The sequence below is a fragment of the Eurosta solidaginis genome, unplaced genomic scaffold, assembly GCF_040869045.1.
Source record: "Eurosta solidaginis isolate ZX-2024a unplaced genomic scaffold, ASM4086904v1 ctg00000128.1, whole genome shotgun sequence".
Lineage (NCBI taxonomy): Eukaryota > Metazoa > Arthropoda > Insecta > Diptera > Tephritidae > Eurosta > Eurosta solidaginis.
The window spans coordinates 318,900-332,601 of record NW_027136902.1 but is presented as its reverse complement, the minus strand read 5'-3'; the positions used below and the strand labels follow the sequence as shown (position 1 = coordinate 332,601).

At 40.3% G+C, this 13,702-nt stretch overlaps 1 pseudogene; it reads left to right on the top strand.

The window, feature by feature from the left end:
• LOC137235733 (protein serrate-like) overlaps positions 1-13,702 on the top strand; it is a 267,267-nt pseudogene that overhangs the window by 247,784 nt on the left and 5,781 nt on the right.

Below are 13,702 nucleotides of genomic sequence, written 5' to 3'. Positions count from 1 at the left end.
TAAATTAAATTTAATTAATTAAAATGAATTAAAATAAGATTAAATAAAAAAATAAGCAAGATAAAGAAAATAAAATAAACTAAAATAAAATATAATAAAATAAAATAAAGTAAAATAAAATAAAATAAAATAAAATAAAATAAAACATCCATTCATCATCGCACACTAATATCGAAGCTTTTGCACGCTTTTGAATTGTTAACAAAGCTTTGTTTTCCTTTGCATGCTTTATTTTTGGAACAAAATTGAAAATTAACAAAAATACACGCTATTTAAACACGAAACGAAAGCAGAATATATGTTTGTTACATAGCACATCAAAAATGTTAACTAAAATTTTTAAAATTTATTTGCTCTGCACTTGAACCAAATAAATGGGCCAGCAACCAATGCGTCATGGAAACGGAAATGAAGCCGGCGGCGCAGTTAGTGAGAAAATTTGTGCATATCAGTTGACTGTAGATAGGTAAACTAGCTGACTGACATATGTATATACATGTGTACCTAAATGTGTAGCGACTTTATCTGCACCAGTCTGGCCTTCGACCGATATACTGCGGGATGAGAATGGCACTCTACAATGAACCAAAACACAGTTGCACAAAAACATGGCACAAAAAGATGTTGCATGCCGACAAAAAACTGGGGACCAAAGAGTCCACCTGTGATGCTGCCTCAAAACCCAGTTAACGCGCTAGCAAATACTATTTTCAGAAGTCATTTCTCTGGACGCTTTTACTTTTTTTGTTCTTCAACAATGGTTTTCGTTTTTATTTTTTGTAAAATCTTCTATGTTGAACACTGCTCAATCTTATGTCGTCCTTGCTTGTCTCTTAGTTTTTAGTTTTTAAACTCAGTTGAGCAGGATCAGCAGAGGTCTAGAGTATAATAACTTTGATTGCATAATGGTTGGTTGTACAGGAATAAAGGAATCGAGATAGATATAGGCTTCCATATATCAAAATCATCAGTATCGAAAAAAGTTGATTGAACCATGTCCGTCCGTCCGGCCGTCCGCTAACACGATAACTTGAGTAAATTTTGAATTATCTTGATGAAATTTGGTATGTAGGTTCCTGGGCACTCATCTCGATATCGAAAAACGAAAAATGATAAAATGCCATAATTCTATACCAAATACGCAAAAAGGGATGAAAAATGGTAATGGGATTGGTTTATTGACGCAAAATATGAATTTAGAAAAAACTTTGTAAAATGTGTGTGACACCTACCATATTAAGTAGAAGAAAATGAAAAAGTTCTGCAGGGCGAAATCAAAAGCTCTTGGAAGCTTTGCAGGAATACTCATTGTGGAATTGCATATATAAATAAATTAGCGGTACCCAACAGATGATGTTCTGGGACACCCTGGTCCACATTTTGGTCGATATCTCGAAAACGCCTTCACATATACAATTACCACCACTCCCTTTTAAAACCCTCATTAACACCTTTCATTTGATACCCATATCGTACAAACACATTCTGGAGTCACCCCTGGTCCACCTTTATTGCGATATCTCGAAAAGGCGTCCACCTATAGAACTAAGGCCCACTCCCTTTTAAAATACTCATTACCACCTTTAATTTGACACCCATATCGTACAAACACATTCTAGAGGCACCCCTGGTCCACATTTATAGCGATATCTCGAAAAGGCGTCCACCTATAGAACCAAAACCCACTCCCTTTTAAAATACTCGTTAACACCTTTCATTTGATACCCATATCGTACAAACGCATTCTAGAGTCACCCCTGGTCCACATTTATGGCGATATCTCGAAAAGGCGTCCACCTATAGAACTAAGGCTCACTTCCTTTTAAAATACTCATTAACACCTTTCATTTTATACCCATATCGTGCAAACGCATTCTGGAGTCACCCCTGGTCCACCTTTATTGCGATATCTCGAAAAGGCGTCCACCTATAGAACTAAGGCCCACTCCCTTTTAAAATACTCATTACCACCTTTCATTTGATACCCATATCGTACAAACACATTCTAGAAGCACCCCTGGTCCACCTTTATTGCGATATCTCGAAAAGGCGTCCACCTATAGAACTAAGGCCCACTCCCTTTTAAAATACTCATTACCACCTTTCATTTGATACCCATATCGTACAAACACATTCTATAGTCACCCCTGGTCCACCTTTGTGGCGATATCTCGAAAAGGCGTCCACCTATAGAACTAAGGCCCACTCCCTTTTAAAATACTCATTACCACCTTTCATTTGATACCCATATCGTACAAACACATTCTAGAGGCACCACTGGTCCACATTTATGGCGATATCTCGAAAAGGCGTCCACCTATAGAACTAAGACCCACTCCCTTTTAAAATACTCATTAACACCTTTCATTTGATACCCATATCGTGCAAACACATTCTGGAGTCACCCCTGGTCCACCTTTATTGCGATATCTCGAAAAGGCGTCCACCTATAGAACTAAGGCCCACTCTCTTTTAAAATACTCATTACCACCTTTCATTTGATACCCATATCGTACAAACACATTCTAGAGGCACCCCTGGTCCACATTTATGGCGATATCCCGAAAAGGCGTCCACCTATAGAACTAAAACCCACTCCCTTTTAAAATACTCATTAACACCTTTCATTTGATACCCATATCCTGCAAACACATTCTATAGTCACCCCTGGTCCACATTTATGGCGATATCTCGAAAAGGCGTCCACCTATAGAACTAAGGCCCACTCCCTTTTAAAATACACATTAACACCCTTCATTTGATACCCATATCGTACAAACACATTCTAGAGTCACCCCTGGTCCATCTTTATTGCGATATCTCGAAAAGGCGTCCACCTATAGAACTAAGGCCCACTCTCTTTTAAAATACTCATTACCACCTTTCATTTGATACCCATATCGTACAAACATATTCTAGAGGCACCCCTGGTCCACATTTATGGCGATATCCCGAAAAGGCGTCCACCTATAGAACTAAGGCCCACTCCCTTTTAAAATACTCATTACCACCTTTCATTTGATACCCATATCGTACCAACACATTCTAGAGGCACCCCTGGTCCACATTTATGGCGATATCCCGAAAAGGCGTCCACCTGTAGAACTAAGACCCACTCCCCTTTAAAATACTCATTAACACCTTTCATTTGATATCCATATCGTATAAGCATATTCTAGAGGCACCCCTGGTCCACCTTTGTGGCGATATCTCGAAAAGGCTTCCACCTATAGAACTAAGGCCCACTCCCTTTTAAAATACTCATTAACACCTTTCATTTGATATCCATATCGTGCAAACACATTCTATAGTCACCCCTGGTCCACATTTATGGCGATATCTCGAAAAGGCGTCCACCTATAGAACTAAGGCCCACTCCCTTTTAAAATACTCATTACCACCTTTCATTTGATACCCATATCGTACAAACACATTCTAGAGGCACCCCTGGTCCACATTTATGGCGATATCCCGAAAAGGCGTCCACCTGTAGAACTAAGGCCCACTCCCCTTTAAAATACTCATTAACACCTTTCATTTGATACCCATATCGTACAAACACATTCTATAGTCACCCCTGGTCCACCTTTGTGGCGATATCTCGAAAAGGTGTCCACCTATAGAACTAAGGCCCACTCCCTTTTAAAATACTCATTACCACCTTTCATTTGATACCCATATCGTACAAACACATTCTAGAGGCACCCCTGGTCCATATTTATGGCGATATCCCGAAAAGGCGTCCACCTGTAGAACTAAGACCCACTCCCTTTTAAAATACTCATTAACACCTTTCATTTGATACCCATATCGTGCAAACACATTCTATAGTCACCCCTGGTCCACATTTATGGCGATATCTCGAAAAGGCGTCCACCTATAGAACTAAGGCCCACTCCCTTTTAAAATACTCATTACCACCTTTCATTTGATACCCATATCGTGCAAACACATTCTGGAGTCACCCCTGGTCCACCTTTATTGCGATATCTCGAAAAGGCGGACGCCTATAGAACTAAGGTTTACTCCCTTTAAAAATACTCATTACCACCTTTCATTTGATACCCATATCGTACAAACACATTCTATAGTCACCCCTGGTCCACCTTTGTGGCGATATCTCGAAAGGGCGTCCACCTATAGAACTAAGGCCCACTCCCTTTTAAAATACTCACTAACACCTTTCATTTGATACCCATATCGTGCAAACACATTCTGGAGTCACCCCTGGTCCACCTTTATTGCGATATCTCGAAAAGGCGTCCACCTATAGAACTAAGGCCCACTCTCTTTTAAAATACTCATTACCACCTTTCATTTGATACCCATATCGTACAAACACATTCTAGAGGCACCCCTGGTCCACATTTATGGCGATATCCCGAAAAGGCGTCCACCTGTAGAACTAAAACCCACTCCCTTTTAAAATACTCATTAACACCTTTCATTTGATACCCATATCGTGCAAACACATTCTATAGTCACCCCTGGTCCACATTTATGGCGATATCTCGAAAAGGCGTCCACCTATAGAACTAAGGCCCACTCCCTTTTAAAATACACATTAACACCCTTCATTTGATACCCATATCGTACAAACACATTCTAGAGTCACCCCTGGTCCATCTTTATTGCGATATCTCGAAAAGGCGTCCACCTATAGAACTAAGGCCCACTCTCTTTTAAAATACTCATTACCACCTTTCATTTGATACCCATATCGTACAAACATATTCTAGAGGCACCCCTGGTCCACATTTATGGCGATATCCCGAAAAGGCGTCCACCTATAGAACTAAGGCCCACTCCCTTTTAAAATACTCATTACCACCTTTCATTTGATACCCATATCGTACCAACACATTCTAGAGGCACCCCTGGTCCACATTTATGGCGATATCCCGAAAAGGCGTCCACCTGTAGAACTAAGACCCACTCCCCTTTAAAATACTCATTAACACCTTTCATTTGATACCCATATCGTATAAACATATTCTAGAGGCACCCCTGGTCCACCTTTGTGGCGATATCTCGAAAAGGCGTCCACCTATAGAACTAAGGCCCACTCCCTTTTAAAATACTCATTAACACCTTTCATTTGATATCCATATCGTGCAAACACATTCTAGAGGCACCCCTGGTCCACATTTATGGCGATATCCCGAAAAGTGGTCCACCTGTAGAACTAAGACCCACTCCCCTTTAAAATACTCATTAACACCTTTCATTTGATACCCATATCGTACAAACACATTCTATAGTCACCCCTGGTCCACATTTATGGCGATATCTCGAAAAGGCGTCCACCTATAGAACTAAGGCCCACTCCCTTTTAAAATACTCATTACCACCTTTCATTTGATACCCATATCGTACAAACACATTCTAGAGGCACCCATGGTCCACATTTATGGCGATATCCCGAAAAGGCGTCCACCTGTAGAACTAAGACCCACTCCCCTTTAAAATACTCATTAACACCTTTCATTTGATACCCATATCGTACAAACACATTCTAGAGTCACTCCTGGTCCACCTTTGTGGCGATATCTCGAAAAGGCGTCCACCTATAGAACTAAGGCCCACTCCCTTTTAAAATACACATTAACACCTTTCATTTGATACCCGTATCGTACAAACACATTCTAGAGGCACCCCTGGTCCACATTTATGGCGATATCCGAAAAGGCGTCCACCTGTAGAACTAAGACCCACTCCCCTTTAAAATACTCATTAACACCTTTCATTTGATACCCATATCGTATAAACATATTCTAGAGGCACCCCTGGTCCACATTTATGGCGATATCCCGAAAAGGCGTCCACCTGTAGAACTAAGACCCACTCCGCTTTAAAATACTCATTAACACCTTTCATTTGATACCCATATCATACAAACACATTCTAGAGTCACTCCTGGTCCACCTTTGTGGCGATATCTCGAAAAGGAGTCTACCTATAGAACTAAGGCCCACTCCCTTTTAAAATACAGATTAACACCTTTCATTTGATACCCATATCGTACAAACACATTCTAGAAGCACCCCTGGTCCACGTTTATGGCGATATCCCGAAAAGGCGTCCACCTGTAGAACTAAGGCCCACTCCCTTTTAAAATACTCATTAACACCTTTCATTTGATACCCATATCGTGCAAACACATTCTGTAGTCACCCCTGGTCCACATTTATGGCGATATCCCCAAAAGGCGTCCACCTGTAGAACTAAGACCCACTCCCCTTTAAAATACTCATTAACACCTTTCATTTGATACCCATATCGTATAAACACATTCTAGAGGCACCCCTGGTCCACATTTATGGCGATATCCCGAAAAGGCGTCCACCTGTAGAACTAAGACCCACTCCCCTTTAAAATACTCATTAACACCTTTCATTTGATACCCATATCGTATAAACACATTTTAGAGGCACCCCTGGTCCACATTTATGGCGATATCCCGAAAAGGCGTCCACCTGTAGAACTAAGACCCACTCCCCTTTAAAATACTCATTAACGCCTTTCATTTGATACCCGTATCGTACAAACACATTCTAGAGTCACTCCTGGTCCACCTTTGTGGCGATATCTCGAAAAGGCGTCCACCTATAGAACTAAGGCCCACTCCCTTTTAAAGTACTCATTACCACCTTTCGTTTGATACCCATATCGTACAAACACATTCTAGAGGCACCCCTGGTCCACATTTATGGCGATATCTCGAAAAGGCGTCCACCTATAGAACTAAGGCCCACTCCATTTAAAATAATCATTAACACCTTTCATTTGATACCCATATCGTGCAAACACATTCTGTAGTCACCCCTGGTCCACCTTTATTGCGATATCTCGAAAAGGCGTCCACCTATAGAACTAAGGTCCACTCCCTTTTAAAATACTCATTACCACCTTTCATTTGATACCCATATCGTACAAACACATTCTAGAGGCACCCCTGGTCCACATTTATGGCGATATCTCGAAAAGGCGTCCACCTATAGAACTAAGGCCCACTCCCTTTTAAAATACGCATTAACACCTTTCATTTGATACCCATATCGTGCAAACACATTCTGGAGTCACCCCTGGTCCACCTTTATTGCGATATCTCGAAAAGGCGTCCACCTATAGAACTAAGGCCCACTCCCTTTTAAAATACTCATTGCCACCTTTCATTTGATACCCATATCGTACAAACACATTCTAGAGGCACCCCTGGTGCACATTTATGGCGATATCCCGAAAAGGCGTCCACCTGTAGAACTAAGACCCACTCCCCTTTAAAATACTCATTACCACCTTTCATTTGATACCCATATCGTACAAACACATTCTAGAGGCACCCCTGGTCCACATTTATGGCGATATCTCGAAACGGCGTCCACCTATAGAACTATGGCCCACTCCCTTTTAAAATACTCTTTAATACCTTCCATTTGATACCCATGTCATGCAAGCACATTCCAGGGTTACCCTAGGTTCAATTTCCTACATGGTAATTTCCCTTATTGTGTCTCCAAAGCTCTCAGCTGAGTATGTAATGTTCGGTTACACCCGAACTTACTTGTTTCTTCTACTTTGGTTTAATTTGCTCTTTAACTAAGCTATTTCTGTTTTTTTTGTTTGCTCTTCTTTGCTTTGCTTGCAGATTTAAATGAGTGCTCGCCAAATCCTTGTCGAAATGGTGGAATTTGCGTTGATGGTGATTTTACATGTGAACGCATTTCTGGTTGGACAGGTAAGTAAGCAAACAAATAAAAGATTTTAAAATGTTTATGCATACTCTTGTACTACAAAGCTAGCAGCAAGGGTGTGTGGAGCGTAACAGGGGTTCTAAAGTAACAAGTTTAACAAAAACTAACAATTGACGCTATGGGGGCAATAATGAGTTGTATTCACAAGAAAAAATATGGGTTCGGGTTTAAGATAAGGCTTTGTTTTTCAGTTTTCATTTCAGTTTTGTTTTTTATACTCAGTTGAGCAGAGCTCACAGAGTATATTAACTTTGATAATGGTTGGTATCTTTACTGTATATAAGTAAATTAAGTCAAAATTAAACTGCAGTAATGATATGATGCAACAAAATACAAAAATAAAAGAAATTTTCAAAATGGGCGTGGCTCCGCCCATTTTCATTTAGTTTTTCTAGAATACTTTTAATGCCATAAGTCGAACACAAATTTACCAATCCTTCTCAAATTTGGTAGGGGCATAGATTCTATGACGGTAACTGTTCTCTGTGAAAATGGGCGAAATCGGTGAAAGCCGCGCCCAGTTTTTATACACAGTCCACCGTATGTCCTTCCGCTCGGCCGTTAACACAATAACTTGAGCAAAAATCGATATATCTTTACTAAACTCAGTTCACGTACTTATCTGAACTCACTTTGTATTGGTGTAAAAAATGGCCGAAATCCGACTATGACCACGCCCACTTTATCGATATCGAAAATTACGAAAAATGAAAAAATTAAATAATTCTATACCAAATACGAAAAAAGGGATGAAACATGGTAATTGGATTGCTTTATTGACGCAAAATATAACTTTGGAAAAAACTTTGTAAAATTGGTGTGACACTACCATATTAAGTAGAAGAAAATGAAAAAGTTCTACAAGGCGAAATCAACAGCCCTTGGAATCTTGGCAGGAATACTGTTAGTGGTATTGCATATATAAATAAATTAGCAGTACCCGACAGATGATTTTCTGGATCACCTGGTCCACATTTTGGTCGATATCGCGAGAACGCCTTCACATATACATCTAAGGGCCAAAAGCTAGTGGCCCTCATTAATACCTTTAATTTGATATCCATATCGTACAAACACATTCTAGAGTCACCCCTGGCCCACCCTAACGATATCTCGAAAAGGCGTCCACCTATAGACCTAATGCCCACTCCCTCTTAAAATGCTCAGTAACACCTTTCGTTTGATACCCATATCGTACAAACATTCTAGAGTCACCCCTGGCCACCCTAATGGCGATATATCGGAAAGGTGTTCCACCTATAGACCTAATGTCCACTCCCTCTTAAAATGCTCAGTAACACCTTTCGTTTGATACCCATATCGTACAAACATTCTAGAGTCACCCTGACCCACCCTAATGGCGATATATCGGAAAGGTGTCCACCTATAGACCTAATGTCCACTCCCTCTTAAAATGCTCAGTAACACCTTTCGTTTGATACCCATATCGTACAAACATTCTAGAGTCACCCCTGGCCCACCCTAATGGCGATATCTCGAAAAGGCGTCCACCTATAGACCTAATGCCCACTCCCTCTTAAAATGCTCAGTAACACCTTTCGTTTGATACCCATATCGTACAAACATTCTAGAGTCACCCCTGGCCCACCCTAATGGCGATATCTCGAAACGGCGTCCACCTATAGACCTAATGCCCACTCCCTCTTAAAATGCTCAGTAACACCTTTCGTTTGATACCCATATCGTACAAACATTCTAGAGTCACCCTTGGTCCACATTTTTGGCGATATCTCGAAAAGGCGTCCACCTATAGAACTAAGGATTACTCCGTTTTAAAATACTCATTACCACCTTTCATTTGATACCCATATCGTACAAACACATTCTAGAGTCACCCTGGCCTACCCTAATGGCGATATTTCGAAAAGGCGTCCACCTATAGACCGAATGCCCACTCCCTCTTAAAATGCTCAGTAACACCTTTCGTTTGATGCCCATATCGTACAAACATTCTAGAGTCACCCCTGGCCCACCCTAATGACGATATCTCAAAAAGGCGTCCACCTATAGACCTCATGCCCACTCCCTCTTAAAATGCTCAGTAACACCTTTCGTTTGATACCCATATCGTACAAACATTCTAGAGTCACCCTTGGTCCACCTTTATGGCGATATCTCGAAAAGGCGTCCACCTATAGAACTAAGGATTACTCCCTTTTAAAATACTCATTACCATCTTTCATTTGATACCCATATCGTACAAACATTCTAGAGTCATCCCTGGCCCACCCTAATGGCGATATCTCGCAAAGGCGTCCACCTATAGACCTAATGCCCACTCCCTCTTAAAATGCTCAGTAACACCTTTCATTTGATTCCCATATCGTACAAACACATTCTAGAGACACCCCTGGTCCACCTTTTTGGCGATATCTCGAAACGGCGTCCACCTATGGAACTAAGGATCACTCCTTTTCAAAATACTCATTACCATCTTTCTTTTGGTATCCATATCATACAAACACATTCTAGAGTCACCCCTGGCCCACCCTAATGGCGCCATTTCGAAAAGGCGTCCACCTATAGACCTAATGCCCACTCCCTCTTAAAATGCTCAGTAACACTTTTCGTTTGATACCCATATCGTACAAACATTCTAGAGTCACCCCTGGCCCACCCTGATGGCGATATCTCGCAAAGGCGTCCACCTATAGACCTAATGCCCACTCCCTCTTAAAATGCTCAGTAACACCTTTCATTTGATTGCCATATCGTACAAACACATTCTAGAGACACCCCTGGTCCACTTTTATGGCGATATCTCGAAACGGCGTCCACCTATGGAATTAAGGATCACTCCCTCTTAAAATGCTCAGTAACAGCTTTCATTGGATACCCATATCGTACAAACATATTCTAGAGTCACCCTTGGTCCACCTTTATGGCGATATCTCGAAAAGGCGTCCACCTGTAGAACTTAGACCCACTCCCCTTTAAAATACTCATTACCACCTTTCATTTGATACCCATATCGTACAAACACATTCTAGAGTCAACCCTGGTCCACCTTAATGGCGATATCTCGAAAAGGCGTCCACCGATAGACCTAAGGCCCACTCCCTCTTAAAATACTCAGTAACACCTTTCATTTGATACCCATATTGTACAAACAAATTCTAGAGTCAGCCCTGGTCCACCTTTATGGCGATATCCCTAAATGGCGTCCAGCCATAGAACTATGGCCTACTCTCTCTTAAAATACTCTTTAATACCTTCCATTTGATACACATGTCATACAACCACATTCCAGGGTTACCCTAGGTTCATTTTCCTACATGGTGATTTTCCTTATTTTGTCTCCATAGCTCTCAACTGAGTATGTAATGTTCGGTTACACCCGAACTTAGCCTTCCTTGCTTGTTTCTTCTGGTCCCGTTTTTTCTTCTGGTCTATCTTTCAAGGACTACTTCGGACTCTAATAAAGTTTTGTGTTACTTTCAATTCTGTTTCGGTCCCTTTTTCAGCTCCTATTCCGATTCTGTTTATGTTTTAGTTGGGATTCCTTGTACTTTTCTGATTTCTGTGTCAGTATTTGTTCCGGTATCAGTTTTGTTTCTGTTGCTATTTCAGTTTCTGCTCCGATTTTTGTTTATTTTCTATTCCGGTTTGCTTGTAATCCTATTATTATTTCCGATTCTGTTCTATAGGAATTTATGTTTCAGTTTCTGTTGCGAGTTTATTTCAGCTTTCATTTCTCTTCCAGTTCTGCTCCTGCTCTAGTTTCTGTTTAAGTTTCTGTAACTGTTTCCCTTCTTTACGGTTTATGTTACAGTTTCTGTTCCGTTTTACCTTCTTACCTCAGTTTAAGTTTTTTTTATTTATTATACCTTTCATGAACATGAAATGGTATATTAACTTTGGTCCGATGCTTTTAACGTTGAGAAATATAGCAGATAGACTCACCATTAAGTATACCGAATTTATCAGGGTGACGAACTGAGTTGATATAGCTATGCCCGTCTGTCCGTCCGTCCGTCTGTCCGTCCGTCTGTCTATTTGAACGCAAACTATTCCCTCAAATTTTGAGATATCTCAATGAAATTTGGCACAAGAATGTATTTTTGTATTATATTAGACATTTGCCGGATCCGGTGAGATCGAACTACTATAACATATATCTCCCATACAAGCGATCGTGCAGATAAGACGATTTTGGTCATTCCTGCCGCAATTTAGAAAGTATAGACGTGTAACTCGGTGATATATATTCTAATATATTATAGAAGATATCCTGAAGAAATCACTTTGATCGGTGCTATATACAGTATATATCCCATACAACCGATCGTTCAGATAGAAAGATTTTTGGCAATTTCTCCCTAATTTCCAATATAAAAACGTTAAAATTGGTGATATTTATTCTAATATATCATAGAAGATTGCATGAAAAATCATTTCGATCGAAGCTGTATATAATATATATACCATACAACCGATCGTTCAGATAAGGGGGTTATTTGCCATTTTTTTATATTTATCTTAAAATCGTTTAGGTATGTACATATTTCTTATTTATACAGCGCCTTATTTGGAGATTACGAATGGGATAAGATTATTGTTCAGCCCCATTCAGTTCAAGCCATTCGCGGCCTTACTTGTTTTTTTTTTTTTTTTTAAGTTTATATAATGATTGCCCTTTGTAAGTTTCTGTTCCAGTTTCTGTTGTGGTTTGTTTTCTATTGTTACGAATATCAGCAAAACTAAGGAGTGCTGCTATCTCTAAGTCGATGCTAAGCAGTGACGTGAATTCGCATCAATAATTCAATCATTATGTATCTACATAAACGAAACAATAATTGCGTCTACACATACGTACCATGTACGTATACGAGCAGCGGAGAATCACAGCACAAACACATGCATATATCTGAGATACTCCTGAAAGTATGCAATGAGAGAAACTATAAAATCGTGCAATTGTAGTTACAGCTGAGAAGTTTGAGAGCTAATGGCAATTAGTAGATTCTGGAATTGGAAGCGCCTAGAAGATGCGAGCGTTGAAATCAGAGAGTATAAAAGGCACCAAATGTAGAGGCGCTGGAATTCAGTTTGATTTGAGATATCAAGCAGTTTCGATTAAGACGCTATCTATCGAGCAAGAGCAGTATTATTTTGAAAGTCAGTTTTCATTTAACCTATCAGTTTGGTTATTAAGCCAGCTAGTTGCGAAGTATAAGTGTTATTGTGAAGTAATTTAATAAAGGCCGTTTTTCATTATTCAATATTGGAGTTATTTATTCAACAGTTTAGTGAAACGAACTTAGAAAAAGGGCAAATAAGAGGATTTGCAGCAAATTCCAATTGGTGTCAGAAGAGGAATTGTTGAATAAATTCCAGAGGACAACAAGGACATGGCAAAGTTCAGTGAATTGAAAACCCAGCAACTGAAGAAGGAGTTGGAGAGCCGTGGATTGAATACAAGCGGCGTTAAACTCGAACTTCAGGCACGGCTACGAGAGGCAATGGAAGCAGAAGGAATTCATGTGGAAGAGTATATCTTTCATCTTGATGGCGAGGAGATAACAAAAATTGAAGAGAAAAACGAAACATCGCAGACGGTTACCAGCGCAGACTTGAACATGATATTGGCTGCAATATCTGCACAAACATCGAGAGTAGCATCAATGTCTTCGCAATTGGCATCCCAGCTGGAATCGCAGGAGACACGCATAACATCCAAGATGGAAGCACAAGAAACGCGTATATCCGAAATGTCGTCGCAAATGTCATCTCAGCTGGAATCGCAGGAGACACGTTTAACATCCAAGATGGAAGTACAAGAAACGCGTATATCCGAAATGTCGTCGCAAATGTCGTCTCAGCTGGAATCGCAGGAGAACCGTATAACAGCGAAGATGGAAGCACAAGAGGCACGGATATCCGAAATGTCGGCGCAAATTTCAGCACAGATATCATCGCAGATCTCT